The sequence below is a fragment of the Mytilus trossulus genome, chromosome 14 (assembly GCF_036588685.1).
Source record: "Mytilus trossulus isolate FHL-02 chromosome 14, PNRI_Mtr1.1.1.hap1, whole genome shotgun sequence".
Taxonomy (NCBI): domain Eukaryota; kingdom Metazoa; phylum Mollusca; class Bivalvia; order Mytilida; family Mytilidae; genus Mytilus; species Mytilus trossulus.
The window spans coordinates 45909461-45929244 of NC_086386.1; the positions used below are offsets into that span (position 1 = coordinate 45909461).

Here is a 19784-nt window from a genome sequence, read left to right on the forward strand (position 1 = left end):
CTTGTCCGAATTGATTTACATTTGTCATTTCGGGGCCTTTTATAGGATTTTGAGGGATGGACTTTGCTCATTGTTGAAGACCGTACGTTTACCTATTCTTGTTAATTTCTAAGTCATTTGGTCTCTTGTCGAGAGTTTTTTATTGGCAATCAAACCACATATTCTTTTTACTAATGTTTGAATTTACTGATGCAATTTAAGTATCGATCAAGAAATGAAAATATTTTTAGTTACAGATAAACGAAGCTACACGTTGATAAATTAATTGCTTATTCAGTAAATTATAAGAAAGAAAAAACAACACATGTCACTAATCGATGTTGCAAACCTGTCAGAACATTCACCAAGTACTTTAATTTAACTTGCTATTTAATAAGCCGTTTCACTGTCATCTATATATCTACAGGTCTGCTATCAAACATAGTGGTAAGTTTTCAATTATTTTCTTACAAACGATATACTTGTTATTTGAATTTGTTTAATATAATTAAAGATGTAATAACTGAGAACTGTATCAGATAATTGTCAACTCATCTCGTTTCCTTGGAGATGTAGACACTCACAACAAAGATATCCAATGTTCATGTCAACTTTAGTTGAAAGGCATAGATATTAATTTACTTACACAATTTACCTAGTGGTAATCAGCCATTAAAATGCTTTGTAATGTTTGTAGCTGCTGTTTGTCTATTTCAAATTTTTATTTCTTTGGCATCGTTTTGATGGATGTATGTCTTTTGTCGAATGCCACCTTATCATCATCACCATCACACTCTCCCATCATACCCGTGAAGAAGATGCATTACTGTTTTAACTTCCAATGAGTTCCTATGTTGTTTAAAACCCTCTGTATATGTTATTTGTTAAAACACATTAGAATAAATGTAACACTCCCAAACTTTTCCATTCTCCCAAACGTGTCCGATTCCCCAAAACGTGTCTATTCTCCCAAAACGTGTCCGTATTGTTTAATATTGCCCAAACGTATCCGATTATATAACCCCAATACGGGTCCGATTCCCAAAACCCCAAACGTGTCCTATAATTGTTATCCGCCAAAACGTGTCCACTGTTAAACGCCAGAACGTCTCAAGTATTAAAGTTCTAATACATGTATGTTCTAAATGACATCAATAATGTTAACAGCAACTCTATGATGGGGGACACAATAGATGAAGTGGTCATTTATTAGCATTAGTTCGTTTAATGCCAGTTGTTAATGATTATCTTAATTGCAAATTTAAAGTCGAATGAAAAGAGTGACTGGTGGAAATATTGTTTACTCAATGCATGTATATATCATAAACTTATACTCCTGTACACGATTCAATTAATTTTTACGCATAAAAAAACCGTGTAAAAACATATGCATCATTTTTGTTAATTTGATGTTTCATATGACTTTAATCGACTAACGAATTATGGATTAACTTAAAAACATTTCCTTGATGTCAAGTAACACGTATTTCATGATCAATTAGAGAAAATAAACAACTAATGTTAATCCAATTGAATTAATCATATGCTAAGTGCATTATCTTGTACTAAAAAACTCGGGTGATGCCTTTTATATTACTGAATCTGAATATTGCATGCGGGTTTTCAGCGGAATTGACTTATTTAACAGTTCTGGAATTTTACATGTACAACCTCTTAAAATCATAAACTGGTTATCATTTTTTTCTACTAAATTCTAGGTTTCGACAAACGAACAAGAGACCTAACGACCAGTGCCAAATATTTCATGCATTTCATGCATTATTGAAACGACATCATGTAAATAATTAAATACTGTAGATAGGTTCTATTAAAAATACCGGGAATTTAGGATTGGTCCTTAATTTAACGGTTATTCAGGATTAACACTAGTTGGGATTTTAATCTAAAAAATTAAGGAGCGAGTAAAGACCGATTTATTTAAAGACAACAGAAAAAAACTACTTCAATCTGCGATATATAATAGAGGCTGTTTAAGACAAATTTATAAAAAATGTTTGCTATTTTGTGCATTTTTCCTTCGATCTTTTTGGTAATAATTTTTCATATCATGCTACTCGCTTGAGAAGGAAAATTATTGCTAGAAATTTAAGAGGCACATGGCCTTGCTAATGAAATTGACATTAGTTGACAACGATGTCATAGGTAAAATAGCGATAAACAGATTATCATTGGTTATTTCACCTCGATTATTTTTCTCGCTTTCGACATCCTGGCTCAATCGTGAAATCAATCTTATCTCGTTAACATGGTCAACGATAATCTATAAATATCTAACAATAAGACATACCGTAAACACTCGGACATTTTCCTAAAACTTAACCGAATATGAAATGATGAATTTCGAGCACCTTTCTCACTGACAGCACTATAAATGTTATAAACAACACTGACATTCAAAATAGAAAATCACAAAGAACACAATTTTAAACTGAAACAAGATAAATTCGAACTCCTTAAACCGAAACTAGAGGAGATCTGAATACTTTGAATATCTTCTATTTCCTACAGTCCGGTTGCAGTTTAAAACTGCCGATTACCTATGTCCCCTTTGAACCAATGAAAATGAACTACAGTTGTCTTGATAAGTTATCCTCGTGATTAAAATAATAATAAGGCAAACACTTTAAACAGCTTCAACTTCAGCTTACAACTCAAAGTCCTATTATGGTTGTTCAGGGTACACAGCCATCTTGAATTATACAATCACAGTGAATAATCGGTCAAAAATTCTTTGCCCAAATTTGCAAATTTGGAGACAGATTTTCAATGTATTGACAACAATGTTTATTTATATAAAAAAAAACTTGGTTTTTTATTCAATTTGAATTATCGAATATCGTTTAACAAATACCAATTATTTGTGCTTTAATAATTTATTTTTCAAAGAAGCCATTAAAAGGGAAATACCACTTTTAGTACAAAATTTATTATGGACAAATGGGAAATTTTCATTTTCTACTTGAATCAAGAAAAAAATTACGGTGACACCATTTTTATTTTTATTTTCTTAAAACATATTATAAAACCTATCTTCTCATATTTTATTTCAGACAATCATTGTTTTATGTTAGAACCCAGAGTATGTATTGGTTCAGTTTTAAAACATTTTCATATCATTTTACAAAATTCTGTTGCATAGATTTCTTTTTATGCACACAAATATGGTTTTTTTTCATGAACAACTTAAGCAAGTTATGGCAATTTTAAACAAATCGTACACTAATGTAACAAAATAGCGCGGGGATCCAGACTTTATATCATTTTTTTTAAAAGCATTGTTAACTTCATTTTGGCAAAGTATGAGAAAATTCTGTTATTTTTTTCTTGTGAACTACCTTATACACAAGCCAAGACCCTTATATTTGTAAGTTCGGACTTCGGTTTAAGCTCTGTCACATATGTTTGGAACTTAATATTAGGACGAATCTAACTATAATATGTATTGCTTACTCGCATTACTGTGTACCGGGAAATATAATTGATTAAGACTATTTTCAATTTCAGTATCATGATGAAGTTTTGTTGTTCGATTGTAGTCATCATTTTCACAGTTGATGTGTCTCTTGGCGGCAGTAAGTATTCCGGCATTCAAATTGGTGCTTTCATTACGACATGTCAATTACTTAAAACATTTGAAAGAGGGACGAAAGATACCAAAGGGACTGTCAAACGCATAAATCTAAAACAAACTGACAACGCCATGGCTAAAAATGAAGAAAAAACCCCAGAAAAAACAATAGTACACGTGACACAACATAGAAAACTAAAGAATAAACAACACGAACCCCACCAAAATCTAGGGGTGATCTCAGGTGCTCCGGAAGGGTAAGCAGCTCCTGCTCCACATTGAACTGCTGTAATGACTGCCATTAGGTTTTGTTTTTACTTGTTCACAGATGAGACTAACACGATAAATTCGTTATTTGAAAGGTGAACTGTTAAATGCCGACTAATAAATCTTTTCAAACTTTGAAATTTATATTGAGGAATATTTCTTAGATACAAATATGGATATGTGGTATGATTACCAGTGAGAAAACTATCATCAAAAATTCAAATAAAAGTGGAAGTCAGCAACTATTGAAATCCGGATAACATCAACAAATAAAGTATAGTCTAGATGATGTAAAACCTTCAACTACCATGAATCTTATAAAACGATTCAAGAATCTTGAAATGTCGATAACATATTTTGTGACAGAAAGTGGAAAAGGGTCTCGGACAGTTAAAATCTTTAGTGTAAGGATCGCTATGGCATCAACTGCCAAGTACCATAATATGCACGGATGTTAAATGTACTGTTGATTCTCTGTTTCTTTTTTTAACATGACGTTTTCAGTTAGTTTTCATCCTTATGTCTATTGGATATATTTTTGTTTTTTGCTTAAATTGTCCTTTGCCTGTTTATACATCTCGATAATTAACCAAATGCATTTTGGTATCGTTGTTTACATAAATTTTCAGGACACGTTACGTCTTGGTTATATTTCCAACTGTTTATTGCTTAAGATTATATATGTAGGATAAGTGTAAAAAAATAAATCTGCTTTGGTTGAGCAATTTAGGAAGTAAGAAATGAAAAAAAACGTTAATCATAAGAAACCATACCACAATGTCATTTGATATTACCTTTTATCTTATAAATTATTTAAAAAATGTCCTATATTTTACATGGTAAATAAGGGAAGTTTGAGGAATAAACGATGACTTCATATCTTTATTCTATCTTTTAATGTTTTTACAAAAAATGACCATGCTATATTGTATTTGAGTACTGTACTATTTAGTTCTATCTGGACAATGCAAATCTACAAACGGAACTTGCGGACAAAGGGGTTATTCGTGTGATGCGACGTTTGGGGACGGATGGAAACAGTATGGTGTATGCTGCAACGAAAGACCATGTTGCAAATGTAAGTAAAACATTTCCAATTTGTCAGTTGAAGACAAATCATTCCAATTTTTAGAAATGTTTCTGTTCTGTACTAATATTTTGACCTTACGTCTGCATACTTCACATTTGGCAAGCAGGTCAATGTGTTACATTTGATTTGTTTTATATTCAATACATACTTGTCGCCTTTCTTTCATTTAAAACGACAATTGATATAGTTAAAAAATGAAACAATGAAATGCATAAAGTCAGCAGTACAATTTTACATATTTAGTAGTATTATTTATCAATTCGAGAAATATCCTATATCTTTTAACAAACAATATATGATTATTATGAAAGCAAGCAGTTTGCATTATCCACAATACCGATTGAAATATTTTGTAGATGAAGGTCAGTGTTTTGTTTTGGATTAAAGACAAATTTTCCATTAAACTTCTTTAAGTTTATTACACACAAAACAAAATCGCATTGTTCTGTATAATTTGATTATATTTATTTAATTTTTCATACTTAATTACTCTTCAATATTTGAACTAAGGTTTAGATGACGTTATGCAACATTTGATTATGGTCATTGTAAATACGACATAGCTTTATGTTTTTATGTTATAATTGCGATTGTTGAAAAAATAACTCATATGTGTCAAATATTAGTAGTGCCATGTGTTTCGGAAACTTGTCCAGTCAGGTTCAGGTTATTGCCAAGCCAAATAACTAGTACTAATTGTTATTACTATGGTACAGGAAAATTTTGGGTTGATGCTAGGGTGAGTATGTTTATCAACCAGTATTTGCTAAAATTAGTCCGATACTTTGAAAACAAACAAAAATCAAAAACCGTGTTGTATACATTTTTTACTATACAGTTATGTGTGATGTATTAATCAAGTGACATTACAGAGTTTTCAATCCCTGACTAAAGTAATTTTATTCGTTCCAATTACATTAAAAGTTTTATAAAAGACTGTATCACCCGATAAGTATACGAAGAATATTAAATTTCAATTCTTAGTGTATAAGTTAAGGCGAAGTGATCATGATTATGTCACAGTACGTTGTTGAAAGCTGGTTAGGTTGAGGTAAAAAAGAACCAATCTTTTATATTTAAAAAAAACATTTGACGCTTTTTGACGCTTTTCATGCTGTTGAACGAATGTAGATAATACAGCAGACAATTTTAAATTAACAAAACATAAATTATGTAGACAATATAAAATGGAAGATGTGGTATGAAGAGACAACTCTTCACAAGAGGCCAAAATGACACAGAAATTAACAACTATAGGTCAGAACTTCGACAATAAGCAAAGTTCATACCGCATAGTGAGCTGTTAAAGGTCCCCCGAAATGACAAATGTTCAATAATTCGTACGAGAACACTAACGGTCTAATTTATAAACAAAAAAATGAACGAAAAACAAATATGTTACACATCAACAGACGACAACCACCCCAGAGTTAAAGATTCCTGACTTGGGACAGGTAATAAATACAAAGTTTTGCGGGATGAAGCATATTGGCATTCTAACCCTTTTCTAACACTGAGCCGTTATGTGTTAGTACAACATAAGAACGAACTATAAAAAAATCAATCAAAAAAGGCTTTACACATCAGATTAATACCAATAGAAGTACATTTGTACTATACAGAATGGACGTACCTAAGTACTCGTATATTTTAACAACAAACAGACTATAGGTATTATTCGGAGATACTCGTAGTAACTGACAACTAGTTTAAATCCACTTATAACGAATAAAAACCAATCATGCATCCAAGACTAAACTACCAATCAGTACACATCCAACATTCAGAGAAAAACACGACCTTGTGCTATGGCAAGAAACAGGTATCGAGAGATTGTAGATCTATGTATGCGTATATGTAAATAACAATAATATTCATTTTGCTTTTAATTTACTAAACAAAATCAATATGTATACCAACATGAACAATGTTGACAGTGTTGAATTGTTTACCTTTTACAATACGTTTATTTAAAGGATCGATACGTCTACATGTACATTTGTACCAGGATCGTTTTTAAATTTCCGAGCACGTTAAAGGACATTTCCTTAAATTTTCTTAAAAATTTCGGTCGAGTTGTGCCGGTACACCAGGTGCTTATCTGTGGAGACCGAACACTGAGCAAGAAGCCGCTGCAGTAACAAATGAATTCAACATTAGTAAGTATTCTTTTTAAATGAAGTTATTCAGTAATCACGAAATATAAAAAAATAAAACTGTTACATGTATAACAAATTACACACTCGTGTGAACAGCCTTAATCCGTTTTCACATATTACAAGTAATGGCATAATGAATTTTATCCGTTAAGTTTTATGAACCAAAATGTAATAACTAGATCCACAAATTGATCAAGATTATTTATGTAGACTATTTTGATATGTGATAACATTTTTTCATTTTGTGATTTTGAATTTTACTTATATAATTATTTCGCATAACGATACAGTAGTAAACCTCTACCAAAGACGTTCGAAAGCTGAAGATGGTTCATAAGTAATGTAGCTACTAGAGAATAAACTATTTATTTGATATTTGAAAGAGTTATTTTAAGATTCAAATTAGTCGTTCGGCCAGATATGTTAATTCTTTTATTTATTTATTTCTGAAATATTTTCAAAATACGATAATCGTTTATATCCATACATTTATCTAAATAAGAATCATGAAATTTTTAATCAGTTTTTTACCGTTTACAGCAACTTGTACATTGACATCTTTTGTAACTGACTTTTAATTAGAAAAATAAACTTCTGCTGTTTTTGTGTGTGTGTGTGTGTGTGTGTGTGTAGGTGTGTGTGTGTTGGTGTGTGTGTGTGTGTGTGTGCGAAATCATATGTGGTTCTGTGTTATCAACATAGGGAGGTCTACAGACTGGTAAAAGTCATTAAATATACTCAATAAGTTGTTAAAAAGAATATCTCTGTTAATATACCAGGATATTTGTTTTTAGAAAGTGTTGTTTTTTTATCTTTAGGTTAATTGATACGCCTTCAGTAGCAAAGAGCTGTACTTAAACTCGTATATTCATAGAGTGAGCGGAAGAAGGACTCCTTGAAACTATCATACATTTTGCTTATTGGTAGTTGACCCAGTTTACAAAATTATCAATGCCTGCTATTTTTTTTAAATATAGATAGGTGATTATCAAGTGTCTACTTCATACGATATTTAATTCGCTATTTTTCATTGATACGTTTGCCACGAGACTTATTATTACGTTGTCTTTTGTCAATCAAGATCTTTCATATCAACAGATGTTAAAGTTATGTTCCCTTGACCAAGTATATGGTCATTTAGACCGACTGGATAAGGTGTCTAAAATCGTTGAATCTAAGACACTTGTTAAGACAGTTCGATATTTTTACGTGAATCTTAAAAATATTTATGCAATTGGCCGTTTCAGAATGTAAAGCATCATGGGTAATTCATTGTTCGTACCCCAAAGTGAAAATAACGTTACGTCATTGGTTGAATTTCCATTGTTTATAACGTTTTAAACCAATCAAAACGCTTAAGTTAAATTTGGTGTAAATTTTTGAAAATATTACCCAGGATGCATTAGATTCTGAAACGGCGAATTGCCTATCTTGTCTCTGGATAGTTTTAAGTAGTTGGAATGTAATAAATTTTATATTGTGGTTGTGTTGACTTAAATATTTCAAATTAATGCTTTTGATTTCATAGGTTTTTGGAAGCGGTATTGATTTTCCGGTATTTTTGAGAGAGAAAAAAACCCGTTGTGTTTGTCCTACATATTTTTAGACCACATATTGGCTTTGTTTAAAAAGACAAGATAAATGAAGCTTTTAGGTATTTATGTAATGTCACAGTAAAAGGAAAGCAACAAAAACTCTCCTGTTCACTGTTAACCTTACAGTTTTATCAGGATATTATCTAGATAAATTTGTCTTATCTTCCATTGAGCGGGAGTATTGATGGATATTTACGTGCATTTGTGGATATTTATTCAATATTTGGGTTGCAGCGGTATTGCCATATTTTACACAGTTATAAGAAGTGTCTAGTTATGAAGTGGAATTACGATTGCATCAGAGGTTGTTAAATCTATATTCTGAATAAGGTTTATTGACCACATGAATATTACTTAGAATTTGCATTACACTAACGGAATACTAGTATATAAACAATTTACAAAACAGTCGAAGAATTCTTATGAAAACTTATTGATAAGCCCGACAGAATGACGTTAGTAAAAGTAGACACACAAAGGTGTGAGCAAACAGTCATATTGTTGTGAAGTTATCTAAGACAAAAAGGGCAAATTAAATTAAAGAATAGCACCTGCTCTATCTAATATATTTTTTACCGTGTAGCGTATAAGTAAAGGGACATATTATATCAACATTATGGAAGGTAAATGCACTGTCATTCAAGTTAAGGATAATTTTATGTGGAGTGGATGCATTATTTAGTATGACAGCTTCAGATCTAGACAAACTGTTTATACGTGAACATGTAATATAATCTCTATATTTCTTTTTATGCATAACATTTAAGGCATTAAATTTAAAAACAAATGTAAGTAAAACGCAATCCGTTTAAGGGCCTATTCATAGAAAACGAAAGTCAAAGGACGATATCTGTGTCCAGGACAACAAAATATAAGAACTCTAATTAAAACCATAAAAGAGTGCAGGATCAACTACAGTAAAAGAAATAAAAATAGATATAATTGACAGCTTTCTGACTAGCCTAAAAAAAACCTCTTACCCTAACTGTAAAAATATAAAGGCATACCTTGCATGATTAAATTTGGACTAATATGAGTTCATATAAATGGTGCAAATGTAAGAAAGGTACTGTGGCCTAAATTTTCATTCACCATTAGGAACTAGGTACTATTAATAATGAAAGATTTGAATACTGGAGGACTCTTTCGACCGAATGGACATTCAAAAACTATACTTAGCAATCTGCCAAGTGTAAACTTCTGACATCTTTTACAAAAATCTTCTTCTCTGAAACTATTGGGTCAAATTAAACCAAACTTAGCCACAATCATTATTAGGGTATTTTAGTTTAAAAATTGTGTCCGGTGACCCAGCAAACAATGGCTAAAAATAGAACATAAAGGTAAAGTGTAGATTTTAGCTTATAACTCTGAAACCAAAGCATTTACAGCAAATCTGACAAGGGGTTAAATGTTAATGAAGTCAATATCTGTCTGCCATGAAATTTTTCAGACGAATTGGACAAATTGTTGTTGGGTTGCTACCCCCGATTGGTAATTTTTAAAGATTTTTTTTATCTTGATTTCTATAATAGATAGAGATAATCTGTAAGCAGCAATAATGTTCAGCAAAGTAAGATCTAAAAATAAGTCAACTTAACCAAAATGGTCAATTGACCGCTTAAGCAGATATTGCCCTTTAAAGTCAATTTTAAACAATTCTAATTAAATTGTTAAATTTTTGTAATTTTTTACAAAATGTTTTCCTCTGTATCTTAAGGGTCAAGTTTATTATAGATAAAGAAAATTGTAAGTGGCAAGTATGTTCAGTATAGTAAGATCTACAAACACCTCAACATCACCAAAACACAATTTTGCCATGAATCCATCTGTGTCCTTTGTTTAATATGAACATAGACCAAGGTGAACAACACAGGCTCTTTAGAACCTCTAGCTTTGAAAAATTTCCAATACCGAGGTCAAGCAAAATATAACTGCTTCACAAATATAAACTAAAAGATAGATATGCATTGATCTATCAGGTGTAATATGATACTTTCAGGAAGGAAATGGCAGAGATACGACATTGTTATAGTACGAAAAGAGTTGCTACAAAACCATTACAAAAATATTAAATGATAAAGATAAAGAATCGACAAAAAACAAACTTTTCCGAATTAAGTCAAGTAAATATAGCTCCCTTGATTGAACAAAATATATAAACTACAATCATGTTTTGGACTTGTTTTAATTTACATTCGACTTTATCTTTTGTTAATCCTTTTTTTTTTTATTATTTTCTGGTTTTCGATGAAACTCATTAAAATTAAAATTATCTTACAGGAAATGTGTGGAGCGGTGCAAATGATTTCGACGAAGATGGATTATACACATTTGACACAGAAAATAGTTCATTTGCATTCAATGCTCTCCCATTTGGAATAGGTAAATTTAACTTTTTCTTCATAACTTAGTTGGTACATAACACTACAGAAAGATTACACTGTACAAATCGTCTTAACTTTTTAATCACGTTCATTTGTTAATGAAATATTTAGCGTCTCCAAGATGAAATTAAGTCTTTGTCACTACTATATATCAAATGTTATTTTTCCGCTATACACGTTGTGTCTGGTTCACAAACTTATATCTGATATTTGATTATGTTTGAATTATTCTAATTCACTAAATCTGTTAAAACTGCTAGTAATTGACAACGAAACAAAATAAGTAAATAAATATCAATTTAAGTGGAATTCCAAAATTTAATTATCACCGATATATGCCTTATAATGTCAATAAAAGTTTATAATCATTCGTTTGAAAGATCTATCACAGCAGACACATGGTTTTAACGGCACTTGAATAACTATTGAACGCAACCTTCATCTATTAATGAGTTAAAAATGTTACTAGAACACACGCGGGTATATACAGCTTGTAATCTGTTGTAGGATGAATTTTTGTAAAAGATATTATGTCAGGAGAATTTGTTATAAGCGTATCAAAAGCCCTCTCCCTTTCCCAAATTCCGTTATTTTTTTTTCCTTTCTGTTAAATTCAATTATTTTTGTGTTCTGGCTACAATTATTCTTCCCCAATTGCTACAAAGCATTTTTTTTTGGCAAAAGTCAAACTAAATTAAATTTGCACCGCTTCAACCATGAAATAAATAAAACTGCTTATAGACCATAATTACTCTAATAAAATATGCTTCTAGGACAATTCATTAGTGCTTTTTATTTGAGAGTCCTATCAACATGTAAATGATTGCATTTTATCTTGTACAATTGACTTAGGCTAATTTGAGGGGTGGTCGGTGGTGCTCTGATCCCGAAATTCCGGGCTTAAAAACATGAAATCCCGAGGTGTGTATTTCAACGAAATTCATATTCCGAAATTCCGAAATTCGAAAAAAAATTATTCCCGGATCCCGTTAGGATCAGTCCCGAAATCCCGAGCTTAAAAACACCCGATCCCGACGTCCCGAAAAAGTCCTGCCTCCCTCTAATCTCTACACCGCTTTCAGTTTGGCCAAATCACAACTTTTACTTTTAATGATTAATTGTTATTCCCTATTTATGGGCATTACGTTTTTTAGTCTGTGCGTCTGTCCGTTCGTTCGTCCGTCCGTCTGTCTCGCTTTATGTTAAAGTTTTTGTCGATGTAGTTTTTGATGAAGTAGAAGTCCAATTAACTCGAAACTTAGTAAATAAATTCCCTTTGATATGATCTTTCTAATTGAAATGCCAAATTAGAAATTCTACCCCATTTCACTGTTCACTGAAGATAGAAAATGATAATGCCGATGTGGCATCCGTATACTCTTGACACATTCTTGTGTCCACATGTTTTACTTAATTATTTCAATATATATGCAACTGGTATGACCCCTTAGATAGTAAATATTTCAAAGAAAACAGAATAGAATACAGAGAATCTCTTAATATTATAGTAGTTTATATACCTATATGGAGTTATTTTCTTTCAGAACGTCGGGTCATTCTTTTTCAGAATCAACCCGGACAATACCATGTTTCAATGGTATATGCTCCAAGGCATAAAATAATGACCTGTGTAAGGTCATTATTTTCCTTGATTAACATGCATTCTATGTTGTACTTCAAAATTTTATTCGTCTAATAGTTTTTTGGTGCCGATTTGGAAATTTATTTTCTAAAGTTCAACCGCTGATAGATGTAAAAGAAACCGTCATTGTAGACCCGCAATTTAATTTTAGAAACAAATAACGTGAAGTTTTGTTGATTTATCGCTATAATAATTATAAAGAAACATTATCATATAGGTCAGATGAATTTTAATGTAGACTTTAATAAAAATAAATCCAGATTTAACATATTCGTATGTAAGATTTTGAAAATCTTATTGAGTCAAACTGAAAAGGTTGATTGCTTAAGGGCATACGATACAGTTACAGGGAAGGTAATGACGTTGCTAACGTAATTTGTTATTTTCGCGACGTCAAACTGTGTCATATCGGGAAAAGATGCATTTTTCGACTGAATTTTATCATTCAAACTGATTTAATTTGAAAACGAGTTCATGGACCCCTATTTTTCAAAACGGCATTTGGTTTCATTTTGCAGGGAGATTATGTGACCCAAATTTTATAAAACTGTAAATAGAGGATTTTTTTTAATTGTGATAAACATGCAGTAAAAAATTAAGTTTTTTTCTCAATTCATGAACATTTAATAAATATGAGTTATTTCTGAATAGAAAATTGCATATTTTTTAAAGATATTTATAAAATACAGAAATCACCAATTATTTAACAAAAAACAATTTGTTTTTATCTTTTATAACAAAAAAGTTATGTCTTTCTTTCGAAAAAGAAATTACGGCCACAAATCTGAATTTCGAGCAAATATACAAAATTTCGACCTCATTTTACTCAAAAAGTAGCTCACGAAGGTATATTTTTTATTACATATTTGATTTAATCAGGTACAAAATAGCCTATTTGCAAATTTTCATGAACTTGTAAATACAGGATCAAAAACTGTATCGTATGCCCTTAACGTCCAGTGGCAAATATTTAATGCATGTTCAGAACGATACACACTGAATAGGAAATCATACTGTGACCTACATGTATTTATATTCGTCTTCGTGTCAGTTCGTCACTTTTTAAAATTTATGTATACCTTTTACTCTATCAAATGATCAACTAATAAAATAATCTTATATTCTATTGAATAACACGAAAGGGTCGATGCGGAGGGTATATAATTTTATCCTGATTATCTTTTAATAAAATGTATTGCTGTTCGAAAGACAATCTTTCTGAATTTTTCATTCGATTCAAGTAAAATGGTTAAATAAATAACAACTTTTCCGCGATAGAAATAACATAACAAAACGAGAGAAAAAAACACATACCCCTCCCCCTTTTCCATAAGCTAAGTGATACAATAAATAACTTACAATGTGTCTTGTATTTGTCATACACCGTTATCGGATGGTAACAATACATTTGTGTCTTACTTCATGCAGTTACAGTAATAGTTTTATTGTGTATGGATTAAAATTTTTAAATTATTTTGTGAGTTTTATTTCACATTTTGAATGAGCCGCAGGGCGTATTAAACCTGAACGCATTAGAAAGGAATATCCCACTTTAGTGTTGTCGGTAAAAAAGGATACTTAATTTTACAAATCTTTATAAAATTAATATTTTTTGACGGTATATAAGTCAGATAATGCATATTTTAAGGTTTTTCTTGTCGTAGAACACACCTCGGGGTGTCAGGATTGTTCAAAGAAAGACCTCCCTCCGGTCGGTCTTTCATTTGATCAATCCTGTCACCCCTCGGTGTGTTCTACGACAAGAAAAACCTTAAAATATGCATTATCTATAACATAATCGTAGTTTACATATGGATAAACGCGAAAAATAATTGTCTCTAAGGAGGTAAAATAGTTGTGGTTCTTGCGATCTGAAATCAATGATATGGAGAACGCTCTGGTTGGCTTATTCATTTTTCATTTTTGTAATCTATCACACGATTGGTTGTTCTTGTGCATGTTTATTTCTGGAAGTCATTTCAATGATTCATATGACACCTTTTTTGTCGTCTTTCTTCCAAAATAACTCAATCTGAATAATCATAAGAATGGATGACAAATGCAACTATGCATGTAACCTATATATTAGAGAGGCATGATGATTAATTACTTGTGGAAGGAAGAGGAGCCACACACAAAATGAGTTTTTTCTCATTTATAATAGTATAGAAGATGCAAACGGGCTTAATATTAATATATACACATTTAAACAACAATGAAACTATGCACGGGAGTGGGTTTTTGTTAGGCCAACTTTCAAGTTTGAAATATATATTACATCCCTTTTTAATGATGTGTATAAATATTTTTGATGACCGCATCCTGATGATTCAAAAAGATTGGCACAGTTTTTATTGGTAGAGGAAGCAGGAATATGCCCGGTGAAAAGTACTGAAATTCGATAGCAATACTGACAATCCTAGTCAATCAAGATTTGAGTCGAGTGCACCTGCACGAACGGGGTTCGAACTCGAAACCTCTATGTTGACTGGCATAGTAACTACTTAGACCATTCGGTCACCGAGGCCCTAAGTATACTTGAAATTGGTTTATCAATTAGTTAGAAGGGTGGATCAAGACTGTGTACTATATTGCGTTCGACCCCCTTGTGGTATTCAAGATGAAGTGCGAAATAATAAGTCGGTTAATTATTTCAGGCGCTCAGGATAGTTCCTTTAAATGTGTGGTGATAGATTTAGAAGACGGTATATGGAATTGGTCTACATACAATTGTGCTAATGTTTTAGCACGCTACATATGCGAGTATCCCAGAGTAAGTATAATCCTTTATTTAGCTTTTAGTTGGACATATTCTATTCCCGTTAAAAAAAGATGATATTTAACTACAACTGATATATGAAGAAGACTTCAGGACAGGTCACAGACTGCTCACGATCAATAAATGATGCATGTCTTGAAAATAACACTGCTTTATATTTGAACAAATATTTTTAACCTAATTGTAATAACTCTGTTTTATATAATCGAATTACATGTATAACAGTCTAGGTTGAGTATAGTGAATTTAAAATATATATGTGTTCGAAAATATCGCCATTTACCAATGACGTCACTAGTCGTGGATTTTGTACTAATTTCAAGAATATCTATTTTGTCTTGTCATGCTTTATGATATCATCTTTTTCCTTTAAGATATTGATATAAAAAAATGTGTTCCTTTTTTAGATTAAACTCTGTGTTCATCTTCAACATAATGTAAACTGTTAATTTCAAGTCACACACATTCATAATTCTAATATGGTTAAATTTATATATTTGTATGTTTCTAAAACTGATTGTCTTACTCACAATGTGCAATATAAGAACAATTGTGAATTAAAAAAAATAATTATAAAAACATTTTTGCAAATCAATTTATTGATTGATATTAAATATGTTTTTATGTAATTACTGACAAATTGGCAATTTGGACTCTCTTAAACTAACGATTGACCTTCAATTGTCTTGTCAAACTTGAGAAAAAACGCTGTTCAATTTAAATCTTCACTATGGACAAACAAAAAGGCCAAAATATAACAACGATCCCAACATTTTCTATCGATGACGTCAACATGCCAGGTTTCACAGACTCACAATTGATTTCGTATGATTTAAATGACTATTCATATATTTATGATGATGCTGTGCTTCTCAGTATAAATCGGTTTAATAATCAATCCAGCTGATGTAATAGATTATGAGACGAAAACTTCCAAATGTCTACATAAATTTGTAACTGTTTTTTTATACCTTTTATCTTTAAGTTATTATCACATTTCCTGATATACCTAATTTTTATGCCCCACCTACGATAGAAGAGGGGCATTATGATTTCTGGTCTGTGCGTCCGTTCGTCTGTTCGTCCGTTCGTCCTTCTGTCCCGCTCCAGGTTAAAGTTTTGGTCAAGGTAGTTTTAATGAAGCTGAAGTCCAATCGACTTCAAACTTTGTACACATGTTTCTTATGATATGATCTTTCTAATGTTAATGCCAAATTAGAGTGTTTACCCCAATTTCCTATGGAAAATGATTGTGCGAGTGGGGTATTCGTGTACCGAGGACACATTCTTGTTTTCCTAAAATAGTTTGTTTAAGGAATTTGACATAACAAATAATTATACTATGGATTCAATATAATGTTCAATAATGTCTTGTTATTTTTATTTAACCATAAATTGACTATTAGATTTTTGGTCTAGTATTGTGATATCTGATATTTTAAGTTGATGATAATGTTTACATTAAAATTCAGATTATATTAAATTCAATTCATTAGCAAATATGGAATCATGCTTATATTCTGATATATATCAAATATGTGGCTGGCTTGACGTGAATCAATTATTCTTTTTGATCGTGAAAAGCGAACAAAAAATTCTAGTTTTATTTAATCAGAGAATCAATCGACAAGAGTGCCAGACAATACTAGTTTATGTTTCTTATAGTTATCAAAAAATTTCTATCCTATACATATGCCATGTGATGTCGATTTTAGATTTAGATTGGACTTATGTTCATATGTCTTTTACTTGATATTGTTATGTTTTCAGAGAGTTTGTCCATAGAGACTTTGACACTGCCAACGATGTTCTTCATTTGAAAAAAATTGTCGATGCATGGAAAAATAAAATTATTAAAAGCGGATTTTTCTTTTCTTCAAAAAGACAGAAATGATATATCAAGGTGGAATCATACACTGTTAGACGATAAGACCGATCGACGCTAACTTTTGGAACCTCACCGCCACCCCTCCCAAACCCCCAAAATCAAAACAAAACTAAACATTACAACTGTGAGAGTGATCAATTTATGTTCCAGTATGTGCATTTGTTCTTGAAAACCTTGCAAACATGGGTGTTCCATGGATACATCGGTGAGGTCTACACCGAGGAAAAAAATCAAACAATTGTGACTTCGACGATAAAATATACTCCTAGTCATCATGTTCATTGATATTTTAAAAGGAGAAATTAAGACATGATTGCAACTGCAATGGGATGACCTAAACATACACTTAAACTCAACTCTTGGTTCGAACATTTCTTTATAACCCACAACAGAAGAGTTGCTAGAATAGCGCTACACAATAAAATGCCAAGAAGATTTCCCTTTGAATCATCTCTTTTTTTTCAAATATGTTGAATAAAGAAAACTCTTTATGATGACCAATTTATGAAATCACATAAGCAACACGATGGGTGCCGCATGTGGAGCAGGATCTAATCACATAAGCAACACGACGGGTGTCGCATGTGGAGCAGGATCTAATCACATAAGCAACACGACGGGTGCCGCATGTGGAGCAGGATCTGCTTACCCTTCCGGAGCACCTGAGATTACCCCTAGTTTTTGGTGGGGTTCGTGTTGTTTATTCTTTAGTTTTCTATGTTGTGTCATGTGTACTATTGTTTTTCTGTTTGTCTTTTTCATTTTTAGCCATGGCGTTGTCAGTTTGTTTTAGATTTACGAGTTTGACTGTCCCTTTGGTATCTTTCGTCCCTCTTTTATTAAACTACAATTGCATGAACTTACGAAGAACTAACAGGAAACTGGCTCGGACGTCGCCCAGTATAAAAAGGTCCGAAACAGACGTCACCATGGACACGGTGTCGTCTGATACGGCAGGTGTCCCCTCATCACCAGACATGACAAATAACCCAAACACGACTCATTAAGATCATCGTCATAGTGACAACAGCAATATTACACATATACAGCCTTGTTCAGTTCTCCTTAAAGACATTCTGGTTTATGATGACACAGTACAAAACTGTCGCATTTCAAAATGTGAGACCAAAGGCTGCAAAACTTGTGCTATTTTAATTACAGATGCTGAATTCACTAGCAATTTGACCAAGAAGTCATATTTTACCAGAAGTTACGATGATCTGAATTGTAAATCGATAAATGTCGTCTACGGATTAGAGTGCAACCTTTGTGGCTTGGTATACGTCGGTGAAACGAAAGGAAGGCTAAACAAACGTATGTGCGGTCATAGATCAGACATAAACCTCAATGCTAACGACATTATATACCAGCATTTCAATCAGCCCGATCATTCCATCGTTTCTATGACAGTTCGAATTATTGAAAAAAATATACCATAGCTCGAACAATCCTGATCTTTCAACGACTCTCAATAGACAAAAAGAAGACTACTGGATTAGACAATTGGGAACTGCAACACCGTATGGCTGCAATGACAAAATTGATTTGTATAGGTATTCTATATAGCTATCTAGTCCTTCGTGTAACTCGGTGAATGTGATGAATATTTTCAACTCGACTCCCCGACGTAGACGTAGTCATGGCCATCGTCATTATACATCACCCTCTCTGCATGATGTCTCTATTAATGACTTGCTGCCATGAATACAAAAACCGTTCGGTATTCATCACATTCGCACGAAACTTTATTCATTACCCCTTTCAAAACTTCATTCTCTGTTCAATTTATGTTTGGAATCCACTTTTACAAACCCTCATTCAAACCTATACAAACTACAAGCTATAATTTCGGATATTGCTAGTCACAGACTTGTCAAGCCAGCTCGCATTGGAAAAGATGAAAAAGAGAAAAGATCTTTTCTAAATCTTTCCTTTGCCAACAAAGGTCTCGATTCTAAATCTTTCCTTTGCCAACAAAGGTCTCGATGGCGTCAACCTAGGCAATATCCTTCATCATAAATTAGTTCAATCGAAAATACCTCCTTATTTCAAAGACCAGTCTGTACCAATAATTCTTATACCTATACCAAACCTATTGCAACTAAAATTTTCAATTACAAACGCGTTTTGCAGGATCTCGATATTGACGACTTCAAGTCTAAACCTCCTGATTGCACTTGTGCTAGTTCCAAATTCACATATAATCCTGCTGGCCACGTTATTACCGGTGACCTTAACATTGTTAATAACACTTCTCTACGAAACGTGTTATCGAAAGGTCCAAAATATCGTGAGCCTAAATCCATCAATTGGAAACACAACTTTAAAATTTTGATGGATTCAGTCGAGGATTATGCCAGGCAATGGGATAAGCGCGAGAAGGAAGACGTAGACACTCTATCCGAATGG

General features: G+C 32.1%; 2 long non-coding RNA genes across 2 annotated transcripts; both read left to right on the forward strand.

Annotated features, from left to right (window-relative positions):
- The first annotated feature begins 323 nt into the window (after positions 1 to 323).
- Positions 324 to 5670, forward strand: LOC134695685 (uncharacterized). The gene is made up of 4 exons (XR_010102831.1): positions 324 to 426; positions 3505 to 3572; positions 4788 to 4913; positions 5552 to 5670. It is a non-coding gene; the product is annotated as an uncharacterized LOC134695685 (long non-coding RNA).
- A 1321-nt stretch (positions 5671 to 6991) lies between these two features.
- Positions 6992 to 17351, forward strand: LOC134695787 (uncharacterized). The gene is made up of 4 exons (XR_010102847.1): positions 6992 to 7084; positions 10963 to 11064; positions 15366 to 15481; positions 17258 to 17351. It is a non-coding gene; the product is annotated as an uncharacterized LOC134695787 (long non-coding RNA).
- Positions 17352 to 19784: the final 2433 nt, after the last annotated feature.